This window comes from Mustela erminea, chromosome 2, assembly GCF_009829155.1.
Source record: "Mustela erminea isolate mMusErm1 chromosome 2, mMusErm1.Pri, whole genome shotgun sequence".
In the NCBI taxonomy this organism is placed as follows: domain Eukaryota; kingdom Metazoa; phylum Chordata; class Mammalia; order Carnivora; family Mustelidae; genus Mustela; species Mustela erminea.
In genome coordinates, this window is record NC_045615.1 from 28,638,237 (window position 1) to 28,660,793 (window position 22,557).

At 35.4% G+C, this 22,557-nt stretch overlaps 1 pseudogene; it reads right to left on the reverse strand.

Moving 5' to 3' along the window:
• Positions 1 to 307: 307 nt before the first annotated feature.
• The window catches only part of LOC116581980, a 32,886-nt pseudogene continuing 10,636 nt past the window's right edge, over positions 308 to 22,557 (reverse strand).

A 22,557-nucleotide genomic window follows, 5' to 3' on the forward strand; every position in this document is an offset into this window, starting at 1 on the left:
TAATAGTAAAATTGAGCAATCATAATTACAATTATGAACAAGCATAATTTTTTTTTTTTTTTTTTTGCTCCTCCAGACCGGCAATTTTTTTACTCCAATACTTTCACTCTTACAAAAACACCCAGCATCAGAGCAGCTGACACCTGCCCGCCTTCCCCCCACCCCCATCCCCCGCCCCGCGGACAGACATCCTGTCCCCTCTGGAGGCTCGCTCATGCGGGGTCTGGGGTCCAGGTGGGGCTCAGTACCCAGGCGAGGTCATCCCAGGGTCCAGAGAAGCAGTAGTGAGGTTCCTCCTGTTGGGGGGGTGGGCACAGCCCCATCTATCTCCAGGCCACAGGGAGGGAGAGAGACGGGCAGATGACCACGTATCAGGCCTGCTGTGCGAGTCGAGCCTGGCGGGGCAGGAAGTGGGGCTGCCTCCACGCACCCCCCACAGGGAGGTGACAGAGACAACTGTGGGGTAAGAGGAGAGGAAAGCTAGGGCTCACTCCTGGACAGGCAGGCCCCGCGGCCACATGGCGTCTCACCGGCTTGCAGGGTGGCTATTGCACCAGCCAGTAGCAGTAGGTGATGTACCTGCCGGCAGTCTCACTGGGCCGGATCACCTTCACCACCTGCCCTCGCTTTATCTTGAAATAGAGGGCCACCAGGTCTCCGGTCTGGATCCTGGGCAGCTGGTTCTCCTGAAATTTATACCTGGCCAGGAACTCTGTCACCTCCTCCTTGGTCATGATGACATACTCTGGGACCAGCTCCTGCTCTGTGATGTTGATGAGCAGCTCCTGCTGCAGAAATTGCTCCAAGACGTTCTTGGGGACCATGTCCACCAGAGACTGCTTGGCAGATGGGGTCATGCCTTGCTATACCACGATGAGGGTCCGCTTGATGTTCTCCTCCTGCATCCACTGGCAGTACACCTTGATTGTCTTGATTCCCAACTTATGCTCCTCTAGGAAGAACACAAACATCTGGTCAGTGGGGTCATCGTTGTGGGCCACCAGCACCGTGAGGTCTGTGTGCCGTGGCTGCCCCTCACTCGACTTGTCCCCAAACTGGACCTTGAATTCTTCCAGGGTCTGGATACAATCAAGAGATACAATCTCTTGAAAGCCTCTAGGACAAAGAGGCTCCTTACTTACAGAGGAAAGCCCATCAGAATAACATCAGACCTGTCCACAGAGACCCGGCAAGCCAGAAAGGGCTGGCAAGATATATTCAGGGCACTAAATGAGAAGAACATGCAGCCAAGAATACTTTATCCAGCAAGACTGACATTCAAAATGGATGGAGAGATAAAGAATTTCCAAGACTAGCAAGGCTTAAAAGACTACAACCACCAAGCTGATACTGCAGGAAATATTAAGGGGGGTTCTATAAAAGAGGAAAAATCCTAAGAAAATCACTGAGCAGAAATATAGAGACAGTATACAGAAAGAAAGACTTCAAAGGTAACACGATGTCAATAAAAATGTATCCACCAATAATCACTCTCAATGTGAATGACCTAAATGCGCCCATAAAATGACACAGGGTTGCAGATTGGATAAAACAACAGGACCCATCCATATGTTGTCTACAAGAGACCCATTTTGAACCTAAAGATACACCCAGACTGAAAGTGAAGGGATGGAGAAGCTCTTTCATGCCAATGGGCCTCAAAAGAAGGCCAGGGTAGTGATTCTTATATCAGATAAATTAGATTTTAAACTTAAGACTGCAGTCAGAGATACAGAAGGCCACTACATAATTCTTAAAGGGACTATCCACCAAGATGATCTAACAATTGTAAATATATATGCCTCCAATATGGGAGCAGCCAACTACATAAGAAAATTGTTAATCAAGATAAAGAATCATATTGATATGAATACACTAATAGTAGGAGATCTTAACATGCCTCTCTCAGAAATAGACAGATCATCGAAGCAGAAAATCACTAAAGAAACAAGAGCATTGAATGACACACTGGACCAGATGGACCTCATACATATATGCAGAACATTCTACCCTAAAACAACAGAATGCTCATTCTCAAGTGCACACAGAACCTTCTCAAGAATAGACTACATACTGGGTCACAAATCAGGACTCAACTGATACCAAAAGACTGAGATGATTCCATGCATATTCTCAGATCACAATGCTTTGAAACTGGAGTTCAATCACAAGGAAAAGTTTGGAAGGAGCTCAAACACCTGGAAGCTAAAAATCACCTTGCTTAAGAATGCTTGGATCAGCCAGTAGATCAAAGAAAAACCGCAACAATTCATGGAAACCAATGAGAATGAAGACACTTCGGTCCAAAACCTATGGGATACAGCAAAGGCGGTCCTAAGGGGGAAATACATCCAAGCCTCCCTCAAAAAAACTGAAAAATCCAGAATACACCAGCTGTCTCTACACCTTAAAGAACTAGAGATTCAAGAACAAATCAAACCAACTCCACACATAAGAAGGGAAATAATCAAGATTAGAGCAGATACCAAGGAGGTAGAAGCCAGAGATACAGTAGAACGTATCAATGAAACTAGAAGCTGGTTTTTGAAAGAATCAATACGGTTGATAAACCATTGGCCACACTAATCCAAAAGAAAAGAGAGAAAGCTCAAATTCATAAAATTATGAATGAAAAGGGAGAGATCACAACTAACACCAAGGAAGTAGAAACTATCATCAGAAGTTATTATCAACAGTTATATACCAATAAGTTAAGCAACCTAGATGAAATGGATGCATTCCTGGAAAACTATAAACTCCCAAAATTGAACCAGGAAGAAATTGACAACCTGAATAGACTGCTATCTAGTAACAAGCTTGAAGCAGTGATCAAAAACCTCCCAAAAAACAAGAGCCCAGGACCTGATGGATTTCCTGGGGAATTCTACCAAATTTTCAAAGAAGAAATAACACCTATTCTCCTGAAGCTGTTTCAAAAAATTGAAGCAGAAGGAAAACGTCCAGACTCTTTTCATGAAGCCAGCATTAACCTGATCCCCAAACCAGACAAAGACCACACCAAGAAGGAGAATTTCAGACCAATATCACTGATGAATATGGATGCTAAGATTCTCAACAAGATCCTAGCAAATGGGATCCAACTGCACATTAAAAAGATTACCCACCATAACCAGGTGGGATTCATCCCTGGTCTACAAGGATGGTTCAACATTCGCAAATCAATCAATGTGATAGAACAAACCAATAAGAGAAGAGAGAAGAACCACATGGTCCTCTCAATTGATGGAGAAAAAGCATTTGACAAAATCCAGCATCTGTTCCTGATTAAAACACTTCAAGATATAGGGATAGAAGGAACATTCCTGACCGTCATAAAATCTATCTATGAAAGACCCACAGCAAATATCATCCTCAATTGGAGAAAGCTCACTGCCTTCCTGTTGAGATCAGGGACACAACAAGGATGCCCACTCACACCACTCTTGTTCAACATAGTATTAGAAGTTCTAGCAACAGCAATCAGACAATAAAGAGAAATAAAAGGTATCCAAATTGGCAATGAAGAAGTCAAACTCTCTCTCTTCCCAGATGACATGATTCTTTATATGGAAAACCCAAAAGACTCCACCACCAAACTACTAGAACTCATACAGCAATTCAGTAACGTAGCAGGATACAAACCTAATGTACAGAAATCAGTGGCTTTCTTATACACTAACAATGAAAATGCAGAAAGGGAAATTAGAGAATTGATTCCATTTACTACAGCACCAAGAACCATAAGATACCTGGGAATAAACCTAACTAAAGAGGTAAAGGATCTGTACTTGAGGAACTACAGAACACTCATGAAAGAAATTGAAGAAGACACAAAAAGATGGAAGACCATTCCATGCTCTTGGATCAGAAGAATAAACATTGTTAAAATTTCTATACTGCCTAGAGCAATCTATACTTTTCATGCCATTCTGATAAAAATTCCACCAGTATTTTTCAAAGAGCTGGAGCAAATAATCCTAATTCCAACCCTGTATGGAATCAGAAGAGACCCCAAATTGCTAAGGAAATGTTGAAAAACAAAAATAAGACTGGGAGCATCACGTTACCTGATTTCAAGCTTTACTACAAAGCTGTGATCACCAAGACGGCATGGTACTGGCATAAAAACAGACACATAGACCAGTGAAACAGAGTAGAGAGCCCAGATATGGACCCTCAACTCTATGCGCAAATAATCTATAACAAAGCAGGAAAAAATATACAGTGGAAAAAAAAGTCTCTTCAATAAATGGTGCTGGGAAAACTGGACAGCTCTATGTAGAAGAATGAAACTCGACCATTCTCTTATACCATACACAAAGATAAACTCAAAATGGATAAAAGACCTCAACATGAGACAGGAATCCATCAGAATCCTAGAGGAGAACATAGGCAGTAACTTCTTTGATATCAGCCACAGCAGCTTCTTTGAAGATATGTCTCCAAAGGCAAAGGAAACAAAAGTGAAAATGAACTTTTGGGAATTATCAAGATCAAAAGCTTCTGCACAGCAAAGGAAACAGTCAACAAAACAAGAGGCAACCCACGGAATGGGAAACGATATTTGCAAATGACAGTATAGACAAAAGGTTGATATCCAGGATCTATAAAGAACTCCTCAAACTCCACACACACCAAAAAGACAATCATATCAAAAAATGGACAGAAGACATGAACAGACACTTCTCCAATGAAGACATACAAATGGCTATGAGAAACATGAAAAAATGTTCATCATCATTAGTCATCAGGGAGATTTAAATTAAAACCACATTGAGATACTACCTTACACCAGTTACAATGGCCAAAATCAACAAGACAAGAAACAACATGTGTTGGAGAGGATGTGGAGAAAGGGGAACCCTCTTACACTGTTGGTGGGTATGCAAGTTGGTGCAGCCACTGTGGAGAACAATGTGGAGAATCCCCAAGAAATTAAAAATAGAGCTTCCCTATGACCCTGCAATTGCACTACTGGGTACTTACCCCAAAGATACAGATGTAGTGAAAAGAAGGGCCATCTGTACCCCAATGTTTATAGCAGCAATGGCCACGGTCGCCAAACTGTGGAAAGAACCAAGATGCCCTTCAACAGATGAATGGATAAGGAAGATGTGGTCCATATACACTATGGAGTATTATGCCTCCATCAGAAAGGATGAATACCCAACTTTTGTAGCAACATGGACGCGACTGGAAGAGATTATGCTGAGTGAAATAAGTCAAGTAGAGAGAGTCAATTATCATATGGTTTCACTGATTTGTGGAGCATAACAAATAACATGGAGGACAAGGGGAGATGGAGAAAAGAAGGGAGTTGAGGGAAATTGGAAGGGGAGGTGAACTATGAAAGACTATGGACTCTGAAAAACAACCTGAGGGTTTTGAAGGGGTGTGGGGGTGGGAGGTTGGGGGGAACCAGGTGGTGGGTATTAGAGAGGGCATGGATTGCATGGAGCGCTGGGTGTGTTGCAAAAACAATGAATACTGTTAACGCTGAAAAAAAAAATATACAAGTTCTTGTTTCATCTGTAAAATAACTCTTTTCCCCATGCCTAAATGGCACAGGAGTCCTGACCAAAGTTTACTCAGTTAATAGGGAATAGAACAAGAATTTGAACTGAAGCATCCTGACTCAGAAGGCCTACACTAAGCCCTAAGTCTTTGGACGCTTTTCAGCAGTATTTTGTAATTACTATAGAGTCATTTGGAGAGTCAGAAGACAAAAGTCACTAAAACCAACAGCTACTAGTAAACAACTGAAGTGCTCTATATGATTGTTAAATTATTAAAAGTGTATTAATGAGATTTAATATTGTATACAGATTCCAAAACACTGAATTGGGATTTCAACTTTCAATGAACTCACAGGAGAAGAGAGAAAGGAAGATGTGGGGTCTTGCGAACCTCCATTGATCTGTGCTCTTGTTTAACTTTTCACCAGATTTATGGGTTAATCCCAGCCCAGGACACAGCTACATGCTACTTGAAGTAGATCACTTAGAACTATTACCTGCAGCTACTTGCAAGGTGCCATTCTTCAGAAGCAGCAAATAGCTGTCTGTGCTTCAAAGGGAGTCCCAAGAAAAGTGGCTCAGACTGTTTAAGTCTCCCAATAAGCTGGACCTCAATTATTTTTCAGTTTTAAGCACCTTTTAAAACATTTTATGTAAAGCTTTCGTATTAACTAATTAATTTTCTACTTTCACTTGTGTAGAAACTTAGTCCAGTAACTAAGTCCAAGTTAATGTAAATTGTTAAAATTTTTAAAATGGTGTTTTTGTTTTATATTCCTCAAATAAATTATTACTTTCTCATGTACTTACTTTAATATGATGAGATATAAATATATGATTGTTAATTATTATAATTTGATTAACTTCTTGAGGCTATATCCATTATTATGCAAGTTTAGCTTAATGCAAGGTTCTTTCTCTCTCTCCCCTTCCCTCCCTCCCTCCCTCCCTTCCTTTCTAAGAGAGAGAGGCTGAAAGCAGGGAGTGAGTGTGGAGGACAGAGACAGAGCAAGTGTCTTTTTTTATTTTTATTTTTATTTTTTTTATTTCCAGCATAACAGTATTCATTATTTTTGCACCACACCCCGTGCTCCATGCAATCCGTGCCCTCTATAATACCCACCACCTGGTACCCCAACCTCCCACCCCCCGTCCCTTCAAAACCCTCAGATTGAAATAAGTCAAGCAGAGAAAGAGCAAGTGTCTTAAGCAGGCTCCACACTCAGCACAAAACCTGACACAGAGCTTGATCTCATGACCCTGAGATCATGACCTGAGCCAGAACCATCAGTCAGATGCTCAACCAAAGGAGCCACTAAGCATCCCATTGTTCTTTATGTTTTTAAAACAAGCCTAATGTGGGGTGCATGAATGGCTCAGTCAGTTAAGCTTCTGTTTCAGCTCAGGTCATGATCCAGGAGTTTTGGATCAAGCCCCACATAAGAATCCTTGCTCAGCAGGGAGCCTTCTTCCCCTGCTTGCACACTCTCTCTCTCAAATAAATAAATAAATAAAATCTTTAAAAAGAACAAAAAAATAAAACAAGGCCAATGATGTCAAGATATTAAGCTATCTTAAAATAGATCAACAGGGACAATATTAATAGTTTTATTTATATGAATATATGGTCAAATCTTTTTCCTCAATAATTTCTAAGTCTATTGGGAGCTATCTTTATAAGAAAATATAGGGAAATTTATAGCAGCCACACAAAGGTAAGAATGATGCATTTATTTCTAACCCAGTGCACAAATTCTGTTAAAATGCATCATAGACACACAAATTACTAAAAAGGTAAATACCAGCTTAATACAATGGTTCCCCCAAACTGCTTTAACCAGCAGGGATATTTCACTTGAAAAACTAGGAAATGTAAATTTTTTCCGGCCCTACCCCATACTTAACTGAATCAGAAGTTCTGAGGAAGAAACCTGCAATCTTTGTTTTAAGCAAATAATTCTGATAAATACTAGTTTGAGAACCATAGTTTTAAAGGATGATTGTTTTTCCCATAAATTGTCAAGGAATAGGATTTATAATTTAAGTGAATCTGTTCTTTGTTTCCGATTTCGACTAATCTTCAAATGTTAAATCTTTCTTCATAGCCTTCATCTTATCCTTAACTTGGCCAAAACCTGATGGCACTAAAGTTGTGTTACGGCTTTGAGAACTAGAGTTTGGGCCAAAGACAAATTTGTTTTGGGATGAGTGAAAATAGGTGAAAATAATGTAGCTTCCACTTTGAATTGTAATCAAACTGAATTGACTTTTAGCTTTTTAATTTATACCTTGCTTTACCCTTTTGTTCTGGGAAATCTTTAGGAATCTTTAGGAACATGAATTTCCTTTATTTAAATATATTTAATCTTTCTCCTCATCATTTATTAAATCTTCATTTATTAAAATATATACACTTAAAATATAAAAAATGGTCCTTTCAATCACATTAAATTCTGAACCTTGGAGAAAATATGGAAAATATATCAAGTATTCACCTTTTACTAATTTGGTTGAAATTAAATGGGCACACCAATAAAGCAAGAACACAATTTTGATAAAGCACGGTATATTTTTCTACATGCACTCTGCATGAAAATCTCTTATGTTGCTCCTGATTTACTCTGAATGTTGACTATTTCCCAAACTGAAATTTGTGATATTATAAATTGATGATTTTCATTTGCTGTAGACTGACTTTGCAAACTGGAAAAGACATTTTGTTGTTTATTGATCACTACCTATTCTAAAATAAATAGGAAAGGACAAATAATGAAGAATAGCACTTGATTCATGGTATGTTTTCATCAGATGGGAAAAATTTGTTCATACACAATTTTTATTTAATTTTTCTTCTAGATAGACTTTTAGATATCTTTCTTTACAGTTGTTTTGCTCAGGGTTTGTTGAAGTTTTTGAATCTGTAGGTTTATAATTTTTATGTTGTTTGGAAAAATTTTTGCCACTTTTCTTGAAATATTTTTTCCTAGTTCTTGACTTTTCCCCCCTCTGTTCTGGAACTTCAATTACATGTCTGTTAGGTTGATATTCCATAAACTACTCAGAATTTGTTAACTGCCAATTTTTCTTTTTTTGCTTCAATTTGCATAGTTGATATTACTATATCCTCAAGTTTGCTGCTATTTCTTTCTATAGTGTTTAATTTGCTTTTCATCTCAAACAGTGAATTTTTATTTCATAATTTTCAAGTTTGTTTTTCTGTATGTTTATGTATATGTGTTTTGTATTTTTCCCTGCCCTTTTCCTTTTTATTACTGGTTTCAGTTTCCTGGATATTTTTGCAATAATTGTTTTAAGGTTGGAAATTGATCATCTCCTACCCCTGTCCAGCCTCTAGGGATTTTTCAGCTGATAGCTTGCATACAGCTTTTCTTTGCTTGATCTTGTGGATTTTCATTCTATGCAGTACAGTTTAGTTTTCAGGCAAAGACTTAAGAAGAAACTTGTGTAAGTTTCTTAGACTCTTTAGTTTCCTATGACTGGAACAATTACTACAGACTTGATGGCTTAAAACAACAGAAATTTATTCCCTCACAGTTCTGGACACTACAAGTCTAAAATTAGTATCACTAGACTGAAGACATGGGGCCACTTATAATTATATTCATCTAAAAATGAGCAGGTTCTTAGCATGTGCAGCATACTACTGTCTGTTCTTCAAAACACTCTGTTTCTCACTTTCTTGCTACTCACTGTCTATTAACATACTATTCCACATACTTGAAATGACATTTCCCTTGTTCACCTAATTTCTAATTAGCTTTCCTCTCTTCTGGGAAACTCTACTTTGATTCCATTAGGTAAAGATCACATCCTTATCCTGTGTTTACCTGTTACATTTTATATCTTTTGTAAATACCATTTATATTCCTTTAATTACTTATATACACCATCGTAAAGTTAGAGGGAACACAGTCAACAAGATTAGTTTCAGATTTGGTAATTTGCTGGGAGGACTCACAAAATCCACTGAAAGCTGTTATACTTACAGGAATGGTTTATTAAAGCTAAAGGATGCATATTGAAACCAGCCAAGGGAAAATGTGCATGGGGCAAAGTACCGGAAATCTCTAAGTGTGGGGCTTTTAGTTGTCCTCTCCCTGTGGAGTCGTGGACAGCCTTAGTTTTTCTGGTACTGATGTGTAATGATACACATGGAATATTGTTAACCAGAAGAGCTCACTTGAATCTGGCTATCTAGAAATTTTATTGGAGATTTATTGTGGACTGTCTGCAAAACTGACCTTCAATCTCTAACCCCTCCTGAGATGGAAAAGATATTATGTGGCTAATCTTTAGACTCCAACCCTTCCAGGGTTTGTAAAGCATATACTGTGTGGCACAAATCTCCTGTCAAAAACCACATTGTTAGTTTGTTCAGTGGCCAAGGCCTCCACATACTCTCTTGGGTGGGACATTCCAAACATATAAAGACACCTCCCAGGAGTCGAGGTATATCCAGATTTCTCTTTGGATAAGTTTAATTTTTTATCATTATTTTTGCTTACTAGATTCTCATACGTTTAAAGGACTTTAACATATATGTTTTATAATCTTTGCAGAAATAATAGACATTCCATAGAGCTTCTCATATTAATGAATAAATATTTTCAAGTGAATGAATATGTAAATGTAATATAAGTTAATCTAATTTTCAGTATGTGATGCGTTGTTTTCTCACCAAATGTGGTACTATTTTAGGATAAAAAGCAAGAGTAATATATCAAAATCTAAGTAGTGAACTCTATATTTATATTAATGAATTAGCATAATTCTAATTTGAGGCAAAGATTATTTCTTATTATGTATATGAGAGAAAGTATGAGACAGAGTAAAGGCAGTGAAACTAAAAGATTAGTTCAAACCAAGATCACTGACTTCTGAAGGATTGTTGTGGACTGAATTTTGTCTCTGCAAATTTCATATGTTGAAGTCCTAATCCCAAGGGACACCTGGGTGGCTCAGTGGGTTAAGCCTCTGCCTTCAGCTCAGGTCATAATCCCAGGGTTCTGGGATCGAGTCCCACATTGGGCTCTCTGCTTGGCGGGGACCCTGCTTCCCCCTCTCTCTCTGCTTGCCTCTCTGCCTACTTGTGATCTCTCTCTGTCAAATAAATAAATAAAATCTTAAAAAAAAAAAGAAATCTTAATCCCCAGTACCTCAGAATATGACTGCATTTGCAGATGGGATCTTTAAAGTGATGAGTAAATTGAGACCATTAAATAGATCCTAATCCAATCTGCCTGGTGTCTTTATAAAATGAGGAGATTGGGGACACATAGAGAGACACCATGACACATGCACAGAAATAAGATCATGTGAGGACCCAGCAAGAGGCCATCTACAAGCCAAAGAGAGACACCTCAAAAGATACAATACCTGCTGTTACCTTGGTCTGGATGTTTAGTTTCCTCACCTGTGAGAAAATAAATTTCTGTTTAAGTTACCCAATCTGAGGTATTTTTTATGATAGCTCCAGCACGCTAAAACAGAAATCCTTCTGCAAACTCCACAAAAGGCTATTCATTTTATTTCCAAAACTAGTCCATGAAGAATCAATTGAAAATTAAATACAAGTCAAAGCTCTAAATCTTGACACCTGCTAGAAATGACTCATCTTGAATTGTTTATACTTACAAATCAAAGCAATAGTAGTAAATGAGGGTGAGACTTCAGGAATTCCTGCTCACAGATTTCTGAAAGCCTGATGCTGTTTGAGACTGCTGGGAGTAATTATACATGGGGATATAATTCCGCCACAGATTTCAGACACTCCAAGTTAAAATACAGCAGGAGTCCTTATATATAGCAAGAATCACCACAATGTAATCTTGATTAAAAGCAGTCAGGATAAGTGAGACACTGTTGCATAAGAGAAGGATCATTGAAAAGATAAATTAATATGTATGTGTGTCTAAACTTTTTGTAGAGTTGCAGGAGCCCCTAAGGAGAGAAAAATGCAGTAAGGTGAGAGAAAGAGAAACGGGGAATGGAGGAGGATGAGGGGTAGATGAAAAGTGTTGAGTGTATATTGTATATAGCATATGCCAAGCAAGCAGTGGACATAATGTCATTGACTAGTTATTATTGGAAAGAAACTAAAATTATCTTCCAGATATGATATGATAGATTTTAAATGAAATTTTCATGGGATAAGAAATTATTGATACAGTGTTTTTCAAAATATTTATATTATCAAAACAGTGAGAAATGAAGATGATAGTGTGAGAGGAAAACCATAGACATGTGACCTTACTCTGGGCCTTTGAGTCTAGCTGCAGAGGGACTTTCCTCCTCTGTTCTTTCTATGGAAAATTGCCTGAAGAGTATTCTTTTACAAAAACATCCTGATAATTTATTCAAAAATTAATTCAAAAGTATTTATGGACGATTCCTCTGTGCCAGGCTTTGATATGAGTGCTAAGGTTACAGCTATGAAGAAAACGGACAAAAATCACTACCTCACTACTATCACAAGGTTAAACACTGAAAGAGGGAGAGTAAAAATAAAATAAATGTTAAAATATAAAGAATGTTAGATGCTATAAGTACCATAGAGAAAAATGGTAGGAAGGGAAATAGGGAGTGATATGATTGGTGGAAGTTTCCATTCTAAACAGGTAGATTAGGTTCATGGAGAGAAAATGTCTTTTGGTCAAAGACTTATAGGAGGTAAGGGACCACACCATGAAGATGTTAAGAGAAATGTGTTTCAGGCTTAGAAAAGAATAAGGTCAAATTCTCCAAACTTAAAAAAAAAATAAGTCAATAAAACAACATAAAGTTTCCAAACCTAAAATGTCCCTGGTATGTTTTTTGTTTGTTTGTTTTTTAGGATTTTATCTATTTATCTGACAGAGAGAGAGAGAGAAAGAGGACAAGCAGGGGGAGCAGTAGGCAGAGGGGGAGGGAGAAACAGGCTTCCCGCTGAGCAGAGAATGGGTGGAAGCTCAATCCCAGGACCCCTGAATCATGCCCCAAGCCAAAGGCAGATGCTTAACCAAGTGAGCCACCCAGGCGCCCCTGTCCCTGGCATGTTTAACCAAACCAAACCAAACCAAACCAAACCAAACCAAACAAAACAAAACAGGAGGCTAGTGTTATGCAGTTGAGGATACAGAGAAAAGTAGCAGGGAATAAGCTAGAAGGAGGAAACAATTGGTGAACTCATCTAGGGACTCATAGGCAAAAATAGGACCTTTGGCTATTGTTTTAGGAGAGATCAGAAGACAATGGAGGTTTTGGCCTGAGAAGTGACGTGATCTGACTAAAAACCTCTGATTACTGGGTTGATGATAGACCAAAGTGGGTAAGAGAGCAAGCAAGTAGAGTACTTAAGAGGCTAAAATGTAAAAACAGTCATTATTTAAGACAGGGATATAGCACAAATACAGTGAAAGATACTTAGAGTTTGAAGGTAGAGCCAACTTGATTTCTTGATAAATTAAAGATGTGAGAAAAAAGATGAGTGAAAAATGGCTTCACATTTTTTGGCTTCAGTAGTTGAATGGATTTAACTTCTAATAAGTGATACGGAAAATTTGAGAGTTGATTTTGGGGAGAAATGAGTGCTGCTTTTTTTGGGATATATTTAGTTAGATCCTGCTACACCTTGATGTAGAGATAAAATATATGTGTTGTATTAACTCAACTGGCTTCTGATGTGAGGTCAAGATCAGAGGTATGTATTTGGAAAACTTCAGCATATAAGATCTTATTTACAGACATGAGACTTGATGCATTCACCAAGGGCACTAGTTATTTAAATATTGAGACTTGATACAAATAAGTTTAAGAGGGCTGGGAAAAGGGAAAAAAAGTAGTCAGTGAGTAGGAGTAAAATTAGGAAATCAAGTGAAGAAGTGTTTGAACTCAATTATGAGGTTATTTTTTCTTCCTTAAATGCTGTGGTCTACAAAAAGGATCAGTATCTTATCATTGGATTTTGAGGGAGGTAATTAATGTCCTCAATAAAAGCACTTTCTGTAAGTTGAAAAAGCGAAGCCCAATTTCAGTGGATTTATAACCTATCAGGCTTGATGTTAATAGCAAATCCCATAAAACTCAGGAAAGATGTTTAGAAGGCAAGCCCTGACCATATTGTAGCAAACAGTATTTCTTCAGTGAACTCCACCTTTTCTATATTCAGAATCGTTGTGCTCTTGTGCTGATCTCATTGATGTTGGAAGACAACAGGTAACCTATTAAAAACAGTCTTACTATAGTGATCACTTAAGATCTAGGACAAATTGAATTTTTAAAGGGGGATATTTGGGAAAGGCAACAATTAACAACACATAGGAATGATGTACTATTTAAAAAGTTTATTGACACAGATTTGGAATTTTGTCCAGCTCTACATATAGTTAGTTAGTTGACTTGAGAGGTTTTAATTTTGCTATGTCACTTTCATATCAATGAATAGAGGGAGTGGACATCAATCAGTAATTTACTCACCGTAAACCCAATATTCACCGCTTACTGACAACAGAAAAGAAAAATATTAAGAATGGATACAGAGTTCCAAGTTTTTAATATTACTAGAAAGCACCTTTAAAAGAGACTATCACCAATATTTTAATAAGGCAAATAAATATAGCCTAATACCAACAAATACTCTAAGATGACATCTTAGAAAAATTTAACATTTTCCTAAGAAAGTGCTGCTGGCTTTAATTTCTTCCCTGATGACAAGTGGTATGATTTTGTCATTAATCAACATTAGTCTATAGACAAGTGTTTGGGAAACACTAGTCTAGTCCAGTGGTTTTCAAGCTTGTGCATGGATCAGCGTAACCAGCAGGACAAGTTGGAACCCATTACTGCGGCCACCCACAAAATCTTTGATTCAGTAGTGCTGGATCGAGGCCTGATAATTTGCACTTCTATTATGTGCTCTGGTGATGCTGATGTTACTTATCCAGGGACTATACTTCAGAAACCACAAGTCCTGATAATTTGTAATATCCTCAGTGTGCTAACGTTTATGATTGTGCTGATTCTTTTATAACTAACCATAAGCAAATCGGAGATAAGGCAGAAGTTATCATGACTAAATATATATTTTCCACCTACCAAAGATTTTTAAACATCAAAATTTTATTGAAGTATAATTAGCATATAGTGTTACATTAGTTTCAGCTGTATAATATAATGATTCAACAATTCTGTAGAGTTTTCAGCACATCAAGATAAGTATATTCTTAATTCCCTTTATCTGTGTCACCCATCTGCCCACCCATCTTTCCTCTGGCAACCATCAGTTTGGTCTCTGTATTTAGGAGTCAGGGTTTTTTTGTTTGTTTGTTTGCTTGTTTCTCTTTTGTTTTGTTGGTTTGGTTTGTTTGTTTCTTTGTTTTTGTTTGTTCACTTGTTTTGTTTCTTAAATTCCACATGTGAATGAAATCATATAGTATTTGTTTTTCTCTGACATAATTATTTCACTTGGTATTATACCCTCTAGATCTATCCATGTTGTTGTAAATGACAAAATTCATTCTTTTTAATGTCTGAGCAATATCCATTATGTGTTATATATGTGTGTTTATACATGTATACACATATGTATACATACACACACACATCTTCTTTATTCATTTATCCATCAGTGAACAATTGGGCTGCTTCTATATCTTGGCTCTTGTAAATAATATTGCCATAAACATAGGGTGCATAATCTTTCTGAACTAGTGTTTTCATTTTTTTTTTTTCTAAAGATTTTATTCATCCACCTGACAGACAGAGATCACAAGTAGGCAGAGAGGCAGGCAGAGAGAGAGAGAGAGGAGGAAGCAGGCTCTCTGCCAAGCAGAGAGCCCGACGCGAGGTCCGATCCCAGGACCCCGGGACCACAACCCGAGCCGAAGGCAGAGGCCTCAACCCACCGAGCCACCCAGGTGCCCCTGGTGTTTTCATTTTCTTTGGGTAAATACTCAGTAGTGGATTACTGGATCATATGGATCATATGGTAATTCTATTTTTAACTTTGAGGAACCTCCATGCTGTTTTCCACAGTGGCTGCACCAATCTGCATTCTCACCAACAGTGCACAGTGCTTCCTTTTTCTCCACATCCTAACCATTTGTTATTTCTTGTAGTTTTGATTTAGCCATTCTGACAGGTGTAAATTATATCTCATTGAGGCTTTAATTTGCATTTCTCTGATGATGAATGACGTTGGACATCTTTTAATGTGTCTATTGGCCATCTGTATGTCTCCTTTTGAAAAATGCCTGTTTAGGTCTTCTGCCCATATTTAATTGAATTATTATTATTATTGGTGTTGAGTTGTATAAGTTATTATATATTTTGAATATTAATTCCTTATAAGATATATAATTTTAAATATCAAAATTTTAAAAACTAATTTATATAATGTGTTCAACTTATAGTTAATATGAGAAAATTTGAACTTAAGTATTACTTTATTATCTACAGTTGCTACAAATTATGCAGTCCTTACACAATTAAAAAATAAGACTCTATCGAAGAATAACACCAGACAATGAAAAGTAGTTTGCACAAAAATTCTCTAAATAAATAAATTTTTAAAGCTTAAAAAATATAAATCAGAAAAAAATTATGATCAAGTGATTCTTTTAAAGTCTAATATGTAACTTTTTTGGTATATGATTTATGTGAAAGTGAAATGGATATACAAACCTTTTTAATTTTCCATAAAGTGTTTCTTTCAAAAGGAGGAGAAATCTCACAATATTCTAAAGCATATTTTTCTAACTAGTAATATAGAAATGTTTTAGGATATAAATACTCTGTAATTATTTGCTTTAAAACCTAGACAAGGATACAATCAAGAATAATTAATAGTGTTTCAATATAATTTTAATGGTAGTGTTTAAATGTCAAAGGAAGAATATCTGACCTAACCATTGTAATCTCATAGATGTTTGACTTATATCCTATGCACCCATCTAGCAAGCAGATTGCATAAACTAAAGAAGCAAAATACCCGCCTTTTAGTATTCAGCTGTTTCCTTGACAACTGATAATTGGTATTAACTGTTGTTTCATTTGTAAAGTGAACTGATTTTTTAAATAAGCACTTTTATTAACTGGAGTTAGTTTAAATATATAATTGTGGACATCTCAACATAATTGGCATTGTACATGCAGATGGCTGAAAATGTCAGTGTAATTGCTTTTTATGATTTTAACTATAATATTCATTTATCAAGCAAATGTATTGCATTTTAACTTTCTAAGGGTTAGGGTATGAAAATAATTTCTTTTTCTTATTTGTCCTGTTTTTCTGCCCCTAACAAGTTTGATTATCTATCTACCTATCTATCATCTATCTTTCACACATATATACTTGTGCTTGGTTTTTCATTTTTTAAAAAACTACTTTTGCAGACTATAGATTTTAGGGATATGGCGTGAGTAGAAATTAAAAAGAATAAAGAAAATTATGTTACGATAACATTATTAACAGTTTAAGTTTCTAATCTTAATTTTCACCTGATAATTTTCCCTGTGGATCTAAAGCTTTGCATGAAAAGCCTGAAGTTTTACACCATTACTGCAGGAAATAATTAAGGAGAGGATGCGTTCTTAATTGAGAAAAGGATAGTATTAACCTTAGGCAGAGCTTTTACATTATCAAGGGATAAGGAAAAGAAAAAGAGTAAGTACCAATAAAGTACATGCTACTCTTCTTTATGACAATGATACTGAGGGCTCTAAAAGCCAGGCTGCTTTGGCAGATAATTGCCTTTCTATTGATTGAAAATTTCACTTAGAAGTTGATGGGCATTCTTGCTTTCACCTCTAATACTCAAATAATGCCTTTCAGTTGAAACACATAATCAAAAGTGGCCCCAAAATAAAAACAAAGAAAGCAGTTGAGTGAACAGTTTACTCCAAGTGAGAAATAATGACTCTAATCAGAGAAGAATAATAGAAGAAAAGTTCAAGGGATATATTGGAAGTAGTGTTATAAGATTTGGTATTCATTAAATATGTAGTGGTGAAAACTAGATGTACATAGGTCTATGGCTCTGACTGCACATAGGGGGCTTTTCCTCCATTAACCCAGGACAATTTGGGTATTTGAATCACCAGTCAACAATTAGATACAAATAGCCAAAATGCAGTTGAAAAGAGAAATATAGAACTCAAGAGGGAAATTTGAATTGAAGAAACATTGGGAAAACTTGAGCCTACAAACTGCAGGCTGACCGTATGTGGGTGGATTAGATCATTGAAGGAGGATAGATGAAACAATGCTAGAACAGAATTGGAGCAAATACCTGCGGGGGAACATCAATATTTGAGAGGAATTAAAAGAAAAATCATTCTATAAAATACTTAAGGAAGATGTAATACCAGTACCCCATAAAATCTTCCAGAAAATGGAGAAACCATGTCTTAACTTACTTTATGAAGCCAGTAATGCCAAAGACAGACAAAGATATAAGAAAACTGGAAGCCAACATTACTAATGCATATAGATGAAAAATTTCTTAACAAAATATCAGTAAATCAAATCCAGCAACATATAAAAAAGGTTCTATCCTATGATCAAGTAGACTTTATCCCAGTAATTCAAGATTGAATTATCATCAGAACATTAATTAATGCAAATATACCATATTAGTAGAAAAAGGAAAAACTACATGATCATCTCAGTAAAAATTTAAAAATGACAATATTTGACAATATTTTTGATAAAAACTATCAATAAAATAGGAATAAAAATGAGCCCTTTCAATCTGATATTGGATATTTATGAAGAAACTAGAGGCAAAATCATATTTATGGAGAGAGTGGATGCTTTCCCCTCAAGTTTGGGAACAAGAGGAAAATATTTAACCTTATTGCTTCTATTCAACATTGAACTGGGGTTCTACCTGTGCAAAAAGGGAACAAAAAGAAACTAAAGGAATCTGTATTGGAAAGGGAAAAATAAATGTCTTTATTTATAGATGACATGACTATATATATAGAAAGTCTTAAGGAATACAAAAAATCACATCTAGAGCTAATAATCAAGTTTAGCAAGTTCACAGGCTATAAGAACAAAGTACAAATATCAACTACATTTCTATATTCTAGCAATGTACAAGACTAGAATGACATTCAGAACTCAGTGCACATTGGCATTGAAAGAGTAAAATGCATAGAAATAACTTTAACAAAAAGGTGCAAGATTTGTACACTGAAAGCTACATAATATTGTAAAGAGATATTAAAGATTGGTTGATTGATTGGGGGGTGGAGGGAGAGGGAGAGGGAGAAAGAGAATCTTAAGCAGGCTCCATTCTAGGTGTGGAACTTGACATGGGGTTTGATCTCACAACACTGAGATCATGACCTGAGCCAAAATCAAGAATCAGACACAACTGAGTGAACCACCCGGTGCCTTGGGAGACATTAAAGATTTAAATAAATTGAGTCATGTTCATGGATTGGAAGATTTAATGTTGATGAGAATGCTTATTTCCATAAAAATCTCAACAGGCACTTAACAGAAACTGACATGTTAATCCTAAAATCTACATGGAAAGGGAAAGGATCCACTATAGTCACAATAGTTTTTAAAGAAAAGAATGAACAAAGCGTACTTATACTTCCTGGTTTCAAAATCTATTTATAAACTGGCAGTGATCAAAATATGGCATTTCTATCACCATAAGCATTTAAATCTATAGACTAGAATTGTCTATATAAAATTTTACATTTATAATCAGAATTGTCTATATAAAATTTTACATTTATAATCAGTTGATTTTTGGTGAAACAGGGGACTTCAGTGAAAAGAAGATGGCCTTTTAAATAAATACTTCTGGGACCAATAGATATTCATGTACACACAGATGAATTTAGACCTGACTTCATAAAACACACATTCACCTAAAAATAACTCACAGTGGCTTGTTGACTTAAAAATAAGAGACAAAATTATAAAATTTAAAGAAAAATGTAAGAGAAAATCTTCAAAACCTGAGTTAGGCAAAATGTTCTAAGATAGAGCTCTAGAAGCACAATAAAAAATGATTAATTAAACTTCATCAAAATGAACAGCACTTAACCTTAAAAATATGCTATAAAGAAAATAAAAAGAAAAGCCACAGACTGCAGAGAAAATACTTCAAAATTAAATTTCCTATAAAGGATATGTATACAACAAATAAAGAAATCGGAGAACTCAATAATAAAAGGACAATGTATTTTACAAATGGGCAAAAGATTTACATAGCCATTTCACCAAAGAAGTTATGCAATACAAAGAAGATATGTCAATAAACACATCAGATGATTCACATCGTCATTATTTGTTAGGAAAGTACAAATTAAAACCCCAATGAGATATCACTTCACACCCATCATAATTTAAAAAATTGGAAAATAGCAAATGTTGGGAAAGATGTGGGGAAATTAGAACTCTTTTACATTGCTAGTGGGAATATGAAATGGTATAACCACTTTGGAAAGACTTTAGCAGTTTCTTAAAATGTAAAATATAATTTTACCTTACAACTCAGCAATTGTACACCTAGGTATCTCTTCCAAAGTAAGGAAGACACACACACACACCCCAATACACGCCCATGCAAAACCCAATCCTCTGTTTCTGTATATGTAAAATCAGACAATGTGTAATTTTGAATTAGATTTTTTCATGTAACATAATATTTTTGAGGATTATGTATACATATGGGATCTCTTTGTAGTGATGGAAATGTTTTAAAACTGAATTCTGTTGCTAGTTATGCAACCCTGTAAATTTATTAAAGAGCATTCAATTGTATACATTACTTATTGGCTTAAATGCAGTTCAAAACCAGAGACAGTAAAAGTTTAGAGAAGGAAGAGATTTTTTTTTTTCCTTCATTACATTCCACAGCAAACAACAATCAAAACAGAATTCTGTGAGCATTACTATTATAGAAGTTATTTAAGAATTTTAAAGGGAAAGGTGTTTCTCTTAAACACAGCTGTAGATATATATAACACATAGAAACATATTTAATGCAAATTTTATCTGGCTTTAGAAATTCACTGAACTGAAAACCACTTTGTAGACCTCTTGACCATCATATGTATATAGTTGATAAATTTATATATTTAAATAATCACTTTCTTTATCTGGATAGCACGGTTGGCTACTAAGACTCACCCCAATAAAGATTTTAAGAAAACCATTGGCATTTAATAGTATAAATAAATGAATTAAGGGTAATGATTTTAAATTCATTTAGTGCTAAATGAATTGCTAAAAATGTTTAGAATAATTTTGATAATTTGTAGGAACAAATGTTTTCTTTTTTCCATCTGAACCCCCTGACAAAAAGAGCCTGGTTGCTACAAATGTGTGTGTATATGCGTGTGTGTGTGTGTGTGTGTGTGTGTGTATTTTGGGGGGGTGTGTAGCAGGTACAGACAGACGGATGGTGGGTAGAGAGAGGGCATGAGGGTATAATGGGAGGGAAAAATACAATTATTATTTTTTCCAAGGAGATTTGTTTAAAGTATTGTCTTGAGTACATTTTCTTTTACTATTTTTCTCAATTGTTGCTTGTGTAAGTAGCATGAACTCATTAGAAGAAAAAATCTGGTAAGAAAACCTGCAGAGAGACTCATTATGTAAAAACCTTGAAAAATGCTTCATTTCAACATGCTTCAATCATGTTTTTCTTGATTATTATTGAGGCAGAAGCTAGGCTGGTTATTTTGTTACATTTTTTTCTTTTGGCAGAAATTCTTCATCAGTTGTAATAAAATTGTAGGTAGTTTCCAGATCAGCAAATAACTAATTGAATACTTAGGGATTTTACTGCTATAATTTTTCAGTTTCATAAAAGCACATTTTCTTTCATTTCAAATACTATTTTTTCTTTAAAATTTGATGGTGTAGTGATTTTTCACTCTTAACATTGTAACACTATGTTGTTAGTCATATAGAGAGCAAAGGCTGAATATATACATAATTTAATTATGTTGAATCTGATGGTAAAATATTGCAAACATCTTTTTTATTATAGAATATGTTTAATTTTTGTAAAGTTTGGAGGCAATTCAGGATGTAGTGATTTTTGTCTCTTTTTTTTAACAATGGAGTTAATTACATCTGTTTTGCAGTAATAACGTTTAGAAGATATGGTTTATAATTAAAGTACTTTCAAATACAGAGGGTGCTTTTGGTTGGACAGATTCCAAAACTGTCATTACTTTAGTTTGTTGCTAAAAACAGTGTTTAACTGTGAAATTAGAAAGTAGTATAAACCATTCCATATAAAGAAATGTAGTCTTAAATCTATTGTTTTGATACTTATTTCCCCCATATTGTGTTTTTTGTTGAAATCATAAAATATCAGTTTTATCTTTGAGATTTTATTCTCTCAAGTTTCTGTATTCATTTGACTTTACAAACTGTTTGTTTTACATCTATGATAGTTATAATTCTCTTTTATAAATATTTATCTTTTATTTCTATAATTTGGTTATTATGTTTTTTATTATTCTACTTATATTTTTTATTTAGGTAATCTATATGAAAAAAATTTTATTTTGCTGTATATAAATGGATATTTAATGCATATATTTTTATGCAAAGAACATTTTAACATGAGATCTACCCTTAACAAATATTTAAGTATATAACACAATATTATTAATTATAAGCATGATATTAACATCAGATTCTAGAACTTATTCATTTTATACAACTTGGATATTATTTTTAAGTTATTTTTAATAAAAGTTAAATTTGGTGCAATGGAAATAAATTTTTTGCATTTTATTATGACTTTATTATTATTTCTTTGATAAACTTGGCATGTTACAATTATAATTTTAAAGTGTAGAGTATTGATTTAAAAAGAAGAATGTTTGGTAGAATTCCCCCAGGGAAGACATCTGGCCCTGGGCTCTTGTTCTTTTTGGGAGATTTTGATTACTGCTTCAATTTCCTTGCTTCTTATGGGTCAGTTCATGTTTTCTATTTCTTCCTGTTTAAGTTTTGGTAGTTTATAGTCTCTAAGAATGTATCCATTTTTCCAGA